Here is a 16,937-nt window from a genome sequence, read left to right on the forward strand (position 1 = left end):
ATATTCTTGGTAGCACTCATTCACAAAATACGTGGTCATTGCCTGCCTCGTCTCATTAGAATGTCAGGGCTACTGTCTTATCCACTGCTGTGTCTCCAGAACCTAAAACAGCACTTGGCTCATGACAGAAGCTCAGCAAGTACTAGCTGAGCAGTTGCCAGAGACCCCATTCACCAGTAAACATAATCCAGTCAATGTCTTGAAATCTGGCCAATCAGATTAGCATTATCTCTTTTAAGAGAGGAGCGAGGAAGAAAGTAGAAAGTCACCTTTCTTTACCCATTGCTTAGATTTTATTTATTTATTTATTTATTTATTTATTTATTTGCCTGCAGACCAACTTGGTGTGGTGGATTAGGTTAGAGCAGACCAGGAGAAGTGAAGATTGGGACTTAATCATGGACTGTCAAGTTGTGGTTGGAGTGAGCTCAGATGCAAGGTGAAGAGAAAATTCAAGTTTGGCAGGTAGAACAAAGTATCTGGGGAAAATGACAGTAGATAACAGTGTTAGCTATAGAAAATTGTCGATAAGACATAGAGGAGGTTACACAATGCACAAAAGTGTGCCACGAAGTGGATTAGAGCCCAGCGATAGGGATCCATGAGCAGACTATATTTGAAGATTGAGGCGATCAGACGCTGAAATCCATAAAGTGGAGTATCAAGTTCCAATTCCATTCTTAAGGTATCAGAACAGGACTCCGATCCCAGAAAGAGTTCCATCAAGCCCTTTCCTGGTTCTTGGTCATCCTCTATTCCGTTCCCCTCAAAAGCATTCCAAAAGTCACTGCTCATTTCCATTTCCAAATCATGGAAGACTTCCTGCCTCTTATTTTATTGAGAAATTTCAAGTCAAGGTTCTTTCTTTCTTGGTTCCCTTCCTGCAGCCAAAAGAAGCATGCAAATCTCCCTGATACTAACCAAAAACAATAAAACTTTCCTTTACATTGTAAAACCACTAGGAACTGTCCAACACTTTACTCCACACAGAAGTCAGAACCCAGCATTTCCCTTCTTCATGCTAATTTACTCTGAGATGAAGCTCATTTCCTGAAGCTTGATATAACTCCCAGTGAGGTCACCAACGACATCCTATTTTACTACAAAAGCTGAGTCCTTTCATCTAGGGTCTGTCTCTTATACCCAACAGGACGCCATGGTCCGTACTATCTTTACCAAGCTCTTTCAGCCTTTGGCTTTCATTGTATCCCTCCACCCTGGTGCTCTTCCTTCAGAAAAAGCTCCTTCATGCTTTGCTTTTGGATCACTGCTCTTTTCACTCCACAAATCCCATCTGAATGACCTGGTACATGATGGAAACTGAGACTTATATGCTTATCATGGCCACCTAGAACTCCCAGGCCAGAAGCTTCTGATTCCTAGAACAATCCGACTTCTCCACCTGGATATCCCCAGGCACAGCACCCTTAATTGTCTACCACATAAGAGCAGCATCTTCTCTAAATATGTTTCTCATGTACATTTGCTCTCATTGGTTAGCAGGACCATCCAGTCAAGCCCATACTAGAAAGCAAAGCGTCATCCGTGGTAGCTTTCTTTCAGTCCTCCTCCCGTTCAGTCAGACATCACACCTATCTGGCTGACTTCTGTGATGTTTCTCTCTATCTCTATCTCTATCTCCCTTCCCCTATGCTAGTTCACACTATCATTAGCTTTCTTCGCGTTACTACAGGAGGCTCCTATTTGGTCCCCCCTCTTCTCTTTAACCCTCCTTGAAACTTTCTTTCACGGGGCTACCAGAGTACTCTATCTACAAACGCAAAATTGACCGTGTCATGGGCTGAAACCCTTTGATGGTTTCTCCACTGTCTTGAATCTGAAGTGAAACTTGTCTCATATTACATTCAAGACAGTCCAGGAGTTGGTCCCTGCCTTCTCGCCTTTCTAATTCCCTCTTCTTGCATTTCCAAAAATGCCAGATAGCATGTATTGCATAAGCACACTACCCTCTTTTCCTTCTCTTTCCTTTTGGTAATGTTCAGCCTTCTTCATGGAATACATGTTTCCATGTTTCCTGACTAATCCCTATTCCTCTTCAAAAGTCTTTTTCAAGCTAGCCTCTTTCAACATGATTTACCTGACTGCCTCTTTCTGCCCTGATAGTCCGGGTGACCTCACCCAGAGCTCCCTGATAACCATCCAGCTTTTGACATTGCATTTGCTCCTGTCTCCCTAGAGGCCTCACACCTCTAGGTGCGTCCTCAACACCTTGCCCAGTCCTTGGCACATCCAATGCCTCATTCACATCTTTGTTGATTAATGGAATCAACGGTCTGAGGGGCTTTCCCTTACTTTCCACTACAGTGTCAGGACAGAGAATGTCTTCTATGCCTTAGAGGAACTAACAAAAAGTGAATGTTTTCAGGGACTCGGTCCCAGATCAGCACCTAGATATGCACAGGACATGACCTCACAAGTGCCATAACAGCCAAGGCAAGAAAGAAGAATTATGCCTCAGGAAGCAGCTGCTCCAGGCAGCGACATGCATGTGGTTGCTGCCAGGGCGAAGGTACATGAAAGTCAGGAGGGCTGAGGAAAGCCCACAATAACCTAGAAGTGAAAACACGCCTGGATCAAAGGCTGCACTTCCCAACCTTCCTTGCAAAAAGGCCTGGTCATGTGACTAAATTCTGGTCAGCAGGATTTTAGTGGAAACTGTGTGTTAAATTTATGTAAAGTGTCCTGAAATGGAGTGTGTGCTCTCCCCTTTTCCTCCTTTCTTCTGGCTGCAATGTGGACATGTTGACCGGAACTGGGGCCACCATCTTGGATCATAAACTAACCATGAATCCAGGCCACTGAAGGAAGAGCAAGGAGACAGAAAGTAAGGGTCAGTGACACTTGCAAGTCCATAATGATCTTGGGACACCTTTTTGGACTTTCATATGTGAGAGAAATATAGTCCTACCTTGTTTACACTATGTTTTTGGTCATGAGGAGCCAACCCTAATCGTAAGAAATACAGGCAGTTTATACAACATTCCTCCCGAGTTCTGAGAGTCTTAGCATCTTAACTACATTCCCGGACCTGATGGTGTAACATTTTTAGTTATTCAAGATTTTACTCATTTAAGATTTGTGGAAGAAGAGGTATCCAAACAGGCATTTATTTTCAGATAAATATCATAGGCAAACTCTTTGACATTTGAAGAAAAATGAGGCTGGTGAAAGCTCTCATGGCTTCTGATGGGCTGTGCTGGCCATCACTCTTTCCTCCACATATTTAATTCAGTCTGGTGTGATGTAGAGACAAAACTGACCAATGAAAAGACTGGAATGGCACTTCTGAGGCTGACAGATCAGTTTCGGGGTGAGGAGTTCCCTGGAATAGTCAAGGAACCCTGAAGCCCCTCCAGACCATAATGATCCACCTCCTGAATCCATTTTACCACTCTGAATTAACAAACACTCCCTGAAAAGTTGCAAACGCACCCGTCATCCATATGTTAGTGATCATTGCTTTAATCAGACCAATAATTAGCAGTGGCCAGTTTCCAAGGAATGGAGCTGGCAAGAAGGCCGTGGTGGGGAGGAAATGATTGTGGTTCATTTGGAAGAAGACAGGCTTGAATGAGACTTGATAGTTCAGAGTCTGCAAAACTGGAAGGAGAAGAGTATGGGAGAAGAGTATGGTCCCATTCCCAGCTTGGCTCAGGGCTCCATCAGGGCCAATGTGTATTTCAGATCACCTTGACACTGCCCTAGCGTGTCTTTGGTGCCTGGGAATGCCAGGGCTGCCATGTCTGGGACTCTTTTGGAGGCTCTAAATTGTGGCCTACTTTGGGTTGGCCCGGGCCCATTAGTGGATGGTGGCAGCCACTCACTGAGCTCTAGTGATGAGGAAACTGAGACTCAGTTAATTTAGGTAATTCACAAGGGTCACAAATACCCAGTCTGACCCCACTTGGTATGACCCCCTGAATGCAGAAATCCTTAGCACCAAGGGTCTTCCCATCCAACTTCCCCTCATTCTTTCCAGTAGCTAGTAGAAGATAAGAAGAAGCAAGGGACAAGAAGTCCTAGCTTTCTGTTGCACAAGAGCACAGAGAGACAACCAGAGTCCTCTGAGCACTTGATCTCTTCCCCCTGATCCCCTCACCTCTTCTTCCTCCATCTTTTCTTTTGTTCTTGGGAATTTTCAGTGTTTCCCAAATCTGGCTATTCAGGGAAATTTTTGAAAATTCGGTTCTAGGCCCCAACCCAAGAGATTCTAGTTCTGACAGCTTTGGTGATTGTGGTCTGCAGTCCAGGCTGAGGATAGGAAGGAGTTGGGGGAGAGAGAAGCTCCAGAAATCTCCTTCTCAGATGCAAAGGCCTCCAGTGAATGCAAATCTTTTTATAATAAAAAAAAAAAAACACCACCCCTGTGTAAAGCCAATGAGATGAAAGAAACCTCATCCTCTGATGGCTAACGATGAAAATTTAATTATTTCAACAGACTAGGAAATAAGATGAAAACTAAGCATTCCTTAAGATGCTTCCTAGGTTTCTTTCAAAAGTTTATTTCCTTTGAATAATAGGGAAGCAATCAAAGCAGGTGAAGTCTGTCTTGGTCTTCCTTCGCCTTTGCTTTCTTCTGAACAGGTGCCCAGGACTCTCATCTAGTCCCAAAGATGCTCCAAACGCTCTTCTGTACCCCTTCTGAACCTGATGCTTTACAGAAAATGGATCTTCCTCCTCGCTCCACTTTCCTCACCCCAGACTCAACTCAAATTCAAATATCCTCACGTTCACTCAGGCCAAGCGAGCAGTCACTTGCAAAGCAAGCTCATAAGTGGATGCCCTTTATAGTCCTGGTGGCTTCATACATTCCCTGGAGAGTGCCACGCTTCCGGAGCTCTTTGTCACTCATTCTGTTTCCTTCTAGGGTTGGTTGATGATCTTAGTAAAAGGCCATATGCTAAGGAACTTAGTAATTCCCTTAAGAAGAATCAAGAATTGATGAAAGACTACAACACAGGAAGCTTGGTACTTTTAAAGTCTAATTCCTGGTGAATAAAGATGAAAGTGTAGATGAAGACAACAAGTTAGTTTTTCAGCGTCACCTTGAGTTTATCACCTCAAAGTACTTTTGACTAAAGTAATTGCATATTGTGCTCTGTTCAGGCAAAGTGGCAGTTGTCCGTTCTTGCACGAGCATTCATGGATGGTAGAAAGCAGAGCAGAGCGGCCTCCTGATCATTCCTATTCAGAGAGAGAGAGACATGTGACATGGGTCATTCAAAGTCAAATTGTACTTAATGTAAGGATACACACTATGATTGGGGGTACAGGGAGGTTTGTTTTATGAGCACAGAATGTTAGGGTCAGAAGGGGTTTTTCAGAGTGCATTTCTCTTTGACTGACAGCAAAATTAGTTTGCCATCTCTGAGCACCCCTGCCAGCTCACGGAAGAAGGAGGTAGCTCTGATGATTGCTATGTGTTAAGGGTTGAGGAAAGGGATGAAACACCTTGAAAGCAAATGGAGAAGAGCTGGTCCTGGGTGTCCTCCAGAACCTGCTTCCTGTGCCCTTCAGTAATTGGCAAAATTGAACCAATTTTTGATGGCTGAGGACCCTACTGGCATTCCCACAGTCATTCATTGCTTGGGATACACCCACCCTAGATGAAGACCGGACTTACAAGATGGTATGTTATACCCATCTTGCCAGAGAAATGCAGGAATCACAAGCTAACGTACAATGTTGGGTAAGGCCTCCTCTTCATGAATATTAGGCAACAGTAAGATGCCCTTTCGATTCTTGCCCTACTGGGTTCCTCAATCTCTGTATGTCCACAGCCTTTTATCCGTTTGGCTATTGTGACCTCAACATCATATAATACCTCAAAGACCTCTGGCAACTCACTTCCCCTCTGTCTCAACTTCAATTGCCGACATGTACTTGCTGTAACACTCTTTGAAAGGCTGGTCCCACCATGCAGGTTTTTGTTTTTAATTCAAGCATTCCCACGTATCACACAGTACTAGATTTTTTTCCCCCATGACCCACACTTTGATTGGGACTCCGTGTTTAGAATAAAGTTGTTATTTGGGGAGCATATTGAAAATGGGCCCAAAGCACCAAGCCTTCAAAGTTTAAGTTCAACCCGCTGATCATAAGACAGGGGCTCAGTCTGTTCATGGATCTTCTTGGTGTTGAGCAGAGATGTGGGTTTTGAAAGATGGTGCTCTGACTTCTCGTCAGCTCAGGCTCTGGCCTACAGTGGGAGTAGCTGGAAACCTGACAGCCATTGCAGGTTCTGGGGTGGATGCCTGGCTGTTGTGAAAACCAATCAGAGCAAGAGATTCTTTTCTGTCACGTATCACTTTTCTATCAGATGAACATGTAAGTAATCTTTTCCCTTTATATCATGTATCTCAAAATATGTTCACACTCAGTATCCCTTTTCCTTCTGCTGCCGTGAGTAGGCATGAAGAGGGTGAAAGCATGAAGAGCTTTCTTGGGTGCCAATAGCACGATGACCCCCTCTAACCTCCAAGTCCTCACAACTTCTTTACCACCATCTGCCAGGCGGCCATTGGGACAAATCTTATCAGCCACCATTCGGAAGCTAGGATCCTCTCCAAGATGCTCCCTCATTTTCCAGATTCTTACCCACATACCGCACTATATGTCCTCCATATGGCTTCATCTCCCACTCCCTCCTACAAAGCAAAGCCTACCCGTGGGACACCCTGGAACTTACTTCCTTTGCCCTCTTACCCTCTCTGAATCCTGGATGCATTCAAGGGCACTGCTTGCCGTGTAGCTGTCTCGGGTGGTGGCTGTTCTAGCTCACTCAGCCCCTCATACTGGTGGGCCTGGAGTGAGGGGGCAGATGTTGTCCTTGTTCCCATTATCCCTCTTCCAGACCATCCTCTTACTTCTTCCCTCCACCGCTCCTCCCATTTGTAAGACTCCTACCATCAGACTCAATCACTTGCTACCCCTTCCCTTTTGCAGTCGTCTATAAACCCCAGAGTCGCTCACCCTTGGTTCTACAAGAGTTAAGCTTCTAGATCGCTGTCACTCTCCAATGCCACATTTATCATGATAGTTGAAGAATTTTTTACCCACTTAGATAATTCTTCTAAGCCCTAGGCTCTGAGGTCCTCAGTCTTTTCTCAAATGACTATGTCTTACTACACCTCGTCCACAAATCTTGTGGTCTTAGCCTCATCACATGGTCACGGCCACTCACTGCACAATCTCATATGCCCAACTCAGGTACCTCCTTTGCTGACCACATTCTCTTAACTTTGAGCTCACTCCCTTGAGTATCTCAGTTTCAACCATTCTTCAATTCTATTGGGACTGCAGTAGGTTCCAATTGCTGCTGTAACAAATCACCACACATTTAGTGGCTTCAAACAACACAGATGTATTACTTTACAGTTCTGGGGCATGGAAGTCAGAAATCAGTTTCACTGAGTTAAAGTCACAGTGTAATCAGAACTGGTTCCTTTCAGAGGCTCTGAGGGGAGAATCCATTTCTATGACCTTTTCAGTGACTAGTGGCCACCTGTGTTTCTTGGGTTGTGGCCTTTTCCTCCATCTTTAAAGCACATCCCTCCAATCTCTGCCTCTGACATCATTACATTGCCTTCCTCTCTGGCACGGACCTGCTTCCTTCTTATAAGGACTCTGTGATTACATTGTGTCCTCCAGGATAATCTCTTCGTCTCAAGAAACTTAACCACATCGACAAAGTCCCTTTTGCCATTCACAAGTTCCCGAGGTTAGGACAAAGACATCGTTGGTGGGTGGGCATTATTCAGGCATTATTCCCTACCCCAGGGACCTATAATTCAATGGTCCTACCTCCTTTTACTCATTCTGCTTCCCTATACGTTTCTTACCATGCTTTAGATTCCATGGCAAACATCACGACCAATCCCCTGTATATATCCTGGACTCGCTTGTGTCTCTCTTTCTCTCGTTGTAGTTATCTGAAAACTCCCAGTTTGGCTAAAGGCAACTCTCTGATGTTTTAAAGCCTGAACCTGATGATTTTAAATTCCTAGTCACTAGTCTCAGAAGACCAAAGCCAGCCCACTGTATTTCCCTGGTCTGTTCACTTACCCTCACTCCTAGATGATTACATTCCCGTCTTTCCCTTTTTGACTGATATCCTTGCTTCTTATTTCACTGAGAAATGGAAGCAATTAGGAGTCTCCTACCAGTCAGCGAGTAGCTGGCCTCTCTCTGTGTGCATAGAGGACACTTTTCCTTCCCTCCAGTACTATGGAAAGATGCCATTGTTCTTGTGGAAGACCAAACCCACTCCTCCTACTATCTCCTGGGTCCCACCCCTCTCTCCAGGACATTGCACTAGGACTATTCTCTCTCTGGAATACAGTTTTGTTTCTCCTGTGCAATTTTGTCCTTCCTGTCAGTATTCAATACTATAAGACTTCTCACCTTAAAACAAAACAGTACTGTTTTGACCCCCTTCTCTATACATCACCATTTCTCTGTTCTCTCTCTAGCAAAACCCATTGAAAGATTTGTCTACGCCAGCTTTCTCCGCTTCCTCTCCTTTAGGGCTGCCCCTGTCACCGATGGTGTGAGTTTTAAAGAGCTTTGTCAAAACAATACAAATAAATTATCTCACAGTTTCTGTAGGTCAGAAATTCAGGCACAGCATGGCTGGGTTTTCTACTCAGAGGATCATTGGGATGAAATCCAGGTGTTGGCCAGGACTGCAGTCTCATCTGGGATTAGAGTCCTCTCCCAAGCTCACTGACTGTTAGCAGAATTCAGATTTTTGGTGTCACAGGACCGAGATCCTGTTTTCCTTCTAGTCGTTTTATGAGGACATCTCTCGGCTCATAGAGGCACCCACAGTTTCTTCCTTGTGGCCACCATGGGAAGGCAAGTTGGAGTGTGTGTCTCTGATTTCTTCTTTTCCAATCCTTGGGAGAAATTCTACTTTTAAAGGCCTCAAGTGATTCAGCAGGGTCCACCCAAATAATCTCCCTGAAGGCCAACTGATGTGACGACTTACTTACATCTGTAATTTCACAGCAATACCTTAGTACTTAGTGTTTATACTAGTGTTTGAGTGAATAGCTAAGAGAACATATTTGTGTACCCAGGGCCAGACTTTGGGGGATGATCTTAGAATTCTGTCTACTCCAGGCATACAAATTAGAAAAAAAATCATCCTTTCTATGGGCTGATACAGCCCATCCAGAATGGAGGACTTGGCCAGTGAAGATCCAGCTGGAAAGATTTGATCTTCATTTGCCCCAGCTGGACTACAATTGTTATCTTGAGCATAACATGCCCCAAACCAAACTCATTCATCATCCCATGACAGAAACCAATTATAAAAAACAACTACAAAAACCTATACTTGAAATGTTCCTTTTAAATAAATGACATTTTTTGCAAGCTAACCACCTCAAAATCATCCCTGAATGGGCTCTTATATCATTTTCACATTCAATCTGTAAGCAAATTCCATGGACTCTACCTTCAGAAATATGTCAAGAATCTAACCACTTCTCCGCTGGACCCAAGCCACGGCCATCTTAGCCTGGATTACTGCACGAGACTTCTGAAAGGTTTTCTCGTTTCGACTCATGCCTCTCTATGGTCTTTTTCCCACACAGCAAACAGAGTTAACCTTTTAATAAGTATATCACATCTACTCAAGGCCTGCAATAGTTTCCCACTCAGAGGAAAAGCCAAAATCCTTACAAAGGCCTCCATGGCCCTAGATTTCTGTAACCTCATTGCCGACCATTCCTTCCCCAATTCACTCTACTCTGCTCCTACTGGCCCTTGGGCTGTTCTCGAATCCTCCAACTGCAATCTTTCTTGAGGATCTTTATTCCTACTGACGCCCCTGCCTTAACCATCTATCCTGCCAGATTACTGCATAGCATATTCTCTCTCTTCAGGTCCTTGATCAAAAGTCACCCTCTCTGTCACCTTCTATCCTTCATCCTGCTTTTTTTTTTTTTTATCACCATCGGATAGATAGCATTTTGTTTGTCTGGTGTGTATCCTCCAACCAGCCAGCTACCTGAGCTATATCCATGAGGGTAGAGAGTTATTTGTTTTGTTCACTGATAGGTCCTTAGCGATTTAACGGAGTAGGTGCTCAATAGACGTTTGGTGCATAAGTAAATACATTTTAATCTCCTCACAACTTTTTTTGAAATCCCTGCGACTAATGCAATTAATCATTGGAATCAGGTTGTCCTACTATTCTAACAAAAATACTAAATGCAAACAATGTATCAGGTAAAAAGTATTTGTATTGCAGAACATTTAATGACGACAGTCTGCATTTCATTCTTCCTTTTACCAAATAAGTAAAAGTATTTTGAAACCCTCCACCAAACCAACTTTTGGGTTTTACTGACTCAGAACTGGTTCTGTTATAGCCATTACACCAAGATTACTCATAGCACAAAAAATTATTTTCGATCTGGTATTTGGTACAGAAGTTAGAGCAATTATCGAACTTGTTTTTACACAGAGCAGCAGGTTTCCTTTGGAAAACACGTTTTCCACTTATCAGAAAACGACATTTTGCCGAGAAATTCGAACATCATGTCCCTAATACCAATTCTCCTCCCAAGGAGAATTTGGAGCAGTCCCCTTCTTCGTGTCGAAAACCTCCAGATTTGAGTTACTCATCAAAAGATTGATCACGATTAGCCAAAATGCTTTGAGACTCAGAGCAGGAAATCATGAATTCTAACTCCTCCTTCTAGAATTTGAGACTCCTGAAATTCACATTGGTGTCTTGGCAGTCAATTTATGATATGCATAAACAAGAGCTCATTTTTCTGCAATTTGAATATGGCCTTCATGCCAAAAAATTGTAGCATCAAGTTTTGAAAGGCACTTTGGAACTAAATTAAATCTGTAAAATTCTTGGTTCAAGCTTAATGAAGTTACCAAAAGTGTCTCGCCTTTAAAAAGTTTGGCAATAAGTAATTTTAAAATTTCTCATGTCCTGTGATCTGTAAATTTCACTTCTAGAACTTTATCTTAAGGAAATAGTTCTGTAAATAGAATTTAAATGGAAAGTGGACGGGCTTTGTAAATAGACAAACCTGGATTCTGATTCTGGCACCAACAATAATACCATATGCCCTTGTATAGCCTCCTCTGTCTCCTTTTTGTCCCCTGTAAGATGCAAATCACACCGTCCGTCTTCCAGGATTGTTGTGAGAATTTGAGTTGTTGGAAATACAATCCCTTAGGCAGGTTGATGTGTGATATATGTACAAATGGAATACGATTCAATCAGGTAAAAGAACGAAGTATTGATACATGTTACAGCCCGGATGAACTTGAAAACATTGTGCTAAGTGACAGACACAACATTACATATTTATGATTCCATTTATATGAAACATCTAGAATAGGCAAATTGACAGAGACAGAAAACAGATTAGTGGTTGCCATGGGCTGAGAGGAGAAAGGAATGGGGAGTGATTGCTTAATGGGTATGGGATTGCCTTCTGGGGTTTTAAAAAGGTTCTAGAACTAGACAGTAGTTGTGGCTGCCCAACATTATGAATGTGCTTCAGGCCACTGAGTCATACACTTTTAGATGTGAAAATGGTAAATTTCATGTTATGTGTATTTTACCACAGTAAGAAAAATGTGACCTGAAAAAAAATAAATTGCAAAATTGCGTTTACAGTAAAATTGGATTTATAGTCCTCTGTACCTACACACACACACACACACACACACACACACAGGAATTTATACAACAAAATATTAGTGGTGGTTATTTCTGACATCACAGTTTGTTTGTTTTTTTAAAGTAATCTTTGGTAGGGGCACCTGGGTGGTTCGGTTGGTTAAGTGTCCCACTTCGGCTCAGGTCACGATCTCACTGTCCATGAGTGCCAGCCCCGAGCCTGCTTCGGATTCTGTGTCTCCCTCTCTCTGCCCCTTCCCTACTTGCACTCTATTTCCCTCTCTCCAAAATAAAATAAAAGCGTAAAAAAGTAATCTGTGTTTTTTTTTTTAATTTTTAAAAAGAAATATGTATTATGTTTGTAATAAGAAATGAAGTTTCAGGGGAAGGAGATGGGGGGATGGGTTAAATAAAGAAGGTGCACTTGTCGTGATGAGCACAAGGTAATGGATGGAAGTGTTGAATTACTATATTTTACACCTGAAACGAACATAACACTGCATGTTAACTAACTGGACTTAAGGTCAACACTTAAACATTTTTAAAAAGAAAGGAGGTCTAGGAACAACGAATTAAGAAAATAAAAGTGCTGAATAAATAAAATGAAAGCAAACCCAAGATTGGCTTGCACTGTATGTTTATAAAATAAAAGTGTTCAGGGGCGCCTGGGTGGCGCAGTCGGTTAAGCGTCCGACTTCAGCCAGGTCATGATCTCGCGGTCCGGGAGTTCCAGCCCCGCGTCGGGCTCTGGGCTGATGGCTCGGAGCCTGGAGCCTGTTTCCGATTCTGTGTCTCCCTCGCTCTCTGCCCCTCCCCCGTTCATGCTCTGTCTCTCTCTGTCCCAAAAATAAATAAAAAAACGTTAAAAAAAATAAAATAAAAGTGTTCAGCATTATTCATAATTGCTACCTGCCTGATCACAGCTCTGTACTGTGCTTGGCTGCATAGAGCCGTTCTGCCTTGTGCTCCAGAATTTATAAGGAATCAAGTCCCGTGCTAAACATCTAATTTGCATATCAGCAGAGTGGGCATAAGCCTAGAGAGTAAGCCAGAAGAATTGCACCTAAGTCACTTCCCATTGCAGTCTATATAACTATAAAAAACCTCAAACACCGGACGGTGAGGTTCCCAACAAAATATTTGGCAACCTTACCTATAATTGCCTTTATTTCTCTCAATAGCTCCATGAGAAAGAGACCATTATTTGTATTTACACACGATCAAATTTGGATTCAGGGTGAGTAACTTCTTTTGGCTCAGAATGCTGGCAAATGGTGGACCCAGAATTCAGACCCGGGCTCATGGGAGCCTGAATCTCATGCTGTGCCCACAGAGACAGACAGCCCCTTGTCATCTGATGGGTGGGGGAGCAGGTGTTCAGAGAGGTAATGCGATTGGGCTGAGGTCACAGCAGTGTGCGATAAACTTGGGATTTGATCCCCAGTTTGTTAGTTGAGAGAATTTCCATAAGACTCATCTGCCCCCCAGACATTTCTCAAGGGTACTGACTATACAGGCCTCATCAAGAAGACCACACTACAACACAACCTCCAAGAAATAAGAAAAAAGATCACCGGCACTTTAGAATAAGTGTATCTCACATGCCAAGAGAATAATGGTTCAACTAGGAATGAAGTTCTGACATGAAGTTCTAAAATGTTCCAAGTTGAAGCAGATGCAAATATTTTATTTTAAATGGTATGATGATGTAGGGAGAACCCTGATAGGAGATCTATATTAAAATGTGAGCTGTCATACACAATGAATGAGCCCTCTTCAAGACAGAACAAGGCAAAACTTGGTAGGAGCCTTGTAGGCAGACCCCATTGCCAGCCTGGCGAGCCACCCAGAGGCTTTGTTCTGAGGATGCGATCCACGTGTGAGCAGATTTTGATGATTCGAACCACCTCCCCCTGGCCCCCACGGTAGCCGAAAGGTGACGCTTGTCTAGATCACGTTCTGTAAACACGTTCAGAGGAATGTGAGCAGCGTGGAGGTTTTCGGCCCAAAGAGAGAACGCAAATCATGTTTTCCTTCATTTGCAACCATCCGAACACAGCAGATTGTTCCCCCGGACGAAGCTACGCTGGGTTCTATTTTGCACACTCCGTCGTGCTTCCGAACACCTTTCAAACCCTGCCCGGAGCCCATCTGGGGGCTCTTCAAAGCCACATGTCAACCAGGTGGCCTTCTTTACCTCGTTGCCTCATTGCAGGCACCGGTGCTAAAATTACATCTTGTTCCCAAGTCTCTGACCATATCGCCCCCTTCTTTAAACACCCGACCTGCTCTTTTTCTTCAGCGAATTCTAAATAAATTCAAATTCAGTGACGTGACCTCTCGATTCTTGCCTGTGTCACTTTCCTGCTTCTGCCAGCCTGTGCCTCCTATTCTTGGTTCAACTCACACCGCCCTTCCCTTGTGATCCATCTCTCCCTCGGCTCCTTCTCGGCTGCCCTTGTAGTTTTGTTCTCGGGCTTTCTCATGTGTTTTCCAGGCATGACAGCCCTTATGGCAGAAACACTTTCCATCTCAGATGCCAGGCACTCGCTCTCTCTCAATCCTCCACTTTCAATGTCTGTAATGCTCACTTCCTTTGTGAAACCTTCCCACGCGCCTCCCAACTAGTGCACCTGCACCTCAGAAGCTGCTTGGGCTCTTTTCTTTCATCTCTAGCCTGTTTGATGAAAGACCAGGGTTCGGTTAACTAAGGGGGCTCCACACTGAGATGAGTACCTTGAACACACTTCCCACCAGGAGAAGGTAAGCCAGAAAAGCATGGCTTTGCCATTCATTCATTCATTCATTCATTCCTCAACACATTTGTTGAAAACTTATACATCAGACACCATGCTGGGTAATTTCTCTGTGTGTGTGTGTGTGTGTGTGTGTGTGTGTGTGTGTGTGTGATTATGTTTATGGGTATGTAATAGTCACAGCTGAGATTCTCAAACTTTCTTGTTCGTGGTACCCTTAACGTTTCAGTAATATTTTCACAACATCCCCAAGCTTGCAAAAGTTAACAACGAATAGCCCTTTGCTTAATTAATAGATAAAAGCCAACCTAATAAATACTTATGGGTTAACAATTTAGGAGCCATTTAAGCTACAAATAAGTTGAAAGAAAAATAGCACTTTCATTTACTGTCTAAATAACCACGATTACTTATTCACGAGATACATGTGCCTGTCGGGCCCTGCACAAATTCTCAATCCTTGGAATCAGATTGGACACTGTCGCATTTCCCTTCGCATATTGATTTCGTGTTTACTTACCTTTTATGACAGTGACCACTAAAGTCAGCTTTGCAAAAAAAAAAAAATGTATTATGAAAAGGAATGTAACATAATCTTTTTTAAAAAGTGTTTTTATTTATTTTTGATAGAAAGAGGGAGACAGCGTATGAGTGGGGGAGGGGCAGAGAGCGAGCGAGACACAGAATCCAAAGCAGGCTCCAGGTTCTGAGCTGTCATCCCAGAGCCTGATGTGAGACTCGAAACTCACAAACTGTGAGATCATGACCTGAGCCAAAGTCTGACGCTCAGCTAACTGAGCCACCCAGGCGTACCGGAATGTAACATAATCTTAATCTGAAGCTGAACTATTTCAAGCTATCAATTCACATCATTCTTGATGAAATGTTGTTGCATTTCTCTCAAAATTTAAAATATCCCACAGGAGGGGCACCTAGGTGGCTCAGTCGGTTAAGCGACTGACTTCGGCTCAGGTCATATCTCACAATTTGTGTGTTTGAGTCCCATATCAGGCTCCATGCAGACAGCTCAGAGCCTGTAGACTGCTTCAGATTCTGTGTCTCCCCCTCTCTCTACCCCTCCCATGCTCGTGCTCTGTCTCTCAATAATAAATAAATGTTAAAAAAATTTTTTAAAATGTGTCACAGGACAGGATACCTTGGTGCATAGTTTGGGAACCATGGGGGCATGGTTTCTGTTCTCCTGGTCTTCATAGTCTGATAGAGAAGTTCTGTCAATAAGGGAGAATGGATTAAGTGCTATGCAAAAAGTCAGTAGGCTAGAGCAGAGTTTCTCCCCTGTGATTTCATGGACCAACATAATGTCAAAATAAATTCTGGTGCCACCACATTCTTACCAACAAGATTGCTTATGCTTGTGATTGTTTTATATATTTGAGTGCTTTCAAATTTGGGGCATAGACATTTATAATCGTTAGCTCTTCCTGATGGATAGACCCTGTAATTATTATATAATGCCCTTCTTCATCTCTTGTTACGGCCTTTAATTTAAAGTCTAGTTTGTCTGATATAAGTATGGCTACTCCAGCTTTCTTTTGACTTCCAATAGCATCATAGATAGTTCTCACTTTCTTACACCAGACACAAAAATAAACTCAAAACAGATGAAAGGCCTGAATGTGAGACAGGAAACCATCGAAACTCTGAGAAAGCAGGAAACCACCTCTTCGACCTCAGCCACAGTAGTTTCTTACTTGACACATCTCCAAAGGCAAGGGAATTAAAAGCAAAAATGAACTATTGGGACCTCATCAAGATAAAAATCTTCTGCACTGCAAAGGAAACAATCAACAAAACCAAAAGGCAACTGATGGAATGGGAAAAGGTATTTGCAAATGACATATCAGATAAAGGACTAGTATCCAAAATCTACAAAGAACTCACCAAACTCCACACCCGAAGAACAAATAACCCAGTGAAGAAATGGACAGAGGACATGAATAGATACTTTTCCAAGGAAGGCATTCAGATGGCCAACAGACATATGAAACGATGCTCAACGCCACTCATCGTCAGGGAAATACAAATCAAAGCCACACTGAGATACCACCTCACGCCAGTCAGAACGGCTAAAATGAACCAATCAGGAGACTACAGATGCTGGTGAGGATGTGGAGAAATGAGAACACTCTTGCACTGTTGGTGGGAATGCACACTGGTGCAGCCACTCTGGAAAACTGTGGAGGTTCCTCAAAAAATTAAAAATAGAATTGCCCTATGACCCAGCAATGGCACTACTAGGAATTTATCCAAAGGATACAGGAATGCCAATTCATAGGGGCACATGTACCCCAATGTTTATAGCAACACTTTCAACAATAGCCAAATTATGGAAACAGCCTAAATGTCCATCAACTGATGAATGGGTAAAGGAATTGTGGTTTATATACACAATAGAATACTACTTGGCAATGAGAAAGAATGAAATCTGGCCATTTGTAGCAACGTGGATGGAACTGGAGAGTGTGATGCTAAGTGAAATAAGT

General features: G+C 43.1%; 2 long non-coding RNA genes across 3 annotated transcripts in view; one reads left to right on the forward strand and one right to left on the reverse strand.

Moving 5' to 3' along the window:
- Nucleotides 1-4,834, forward strand: part of LOC123599546 — a 34,534-nt gene extending 29,700 nt beyond the window's left edge. Inside the window, exons 6-8 of one of the 2 annotated variants that reach the window (XR_006713190.1) lie at nucleotides 336-439; nucleotides 2,816-2,851; nucleotides 4,606-4,821. This is a non-coding gene — a long non-coding RNA (uncharacterized LOC123599546). Of the gene's footprint in view, nucleotides 1-335; nucleotides 2,852-4,605 lie in introns of both variants that reach the window. The other variant, XR_006713189.1, reaches the window with a different exon arrangement.
- LOC123599547 lies at nucleotides 2,716-16,233 on the reverse strand. Its single transcript, XR_006713191.1, has 3 exons — nucleotides 16,094-16,233; nucleotides 9,004-9,005; nucleotides 2,716-2,727 (listed from the first exon to the last, which is right to left on the reverse strand). It is a non-coding gene; the product is annotated as an uncharacterized LOC123599547 (long non-coding RNA).
- Nucleotides 16,234-16,937: the final 704 nt, after the last annotated feature.

The sequence above is a fragment of the Leopardus geoffroyi genome, chromosome C1, assembly GCF_018350155.1.
Source record: "Leopardus geoffroyi isolate Oge1 chromosome C1, O.geoffroyi_Oge1_pat1.0, whole genome shotgun sequence".
NCBI classification, from domain to species: Eukaryota; Metazoa; Chordata; class Mammalia; order Carnivora; family Felidae; genus Leopardus; species Leopardus geoffroyi.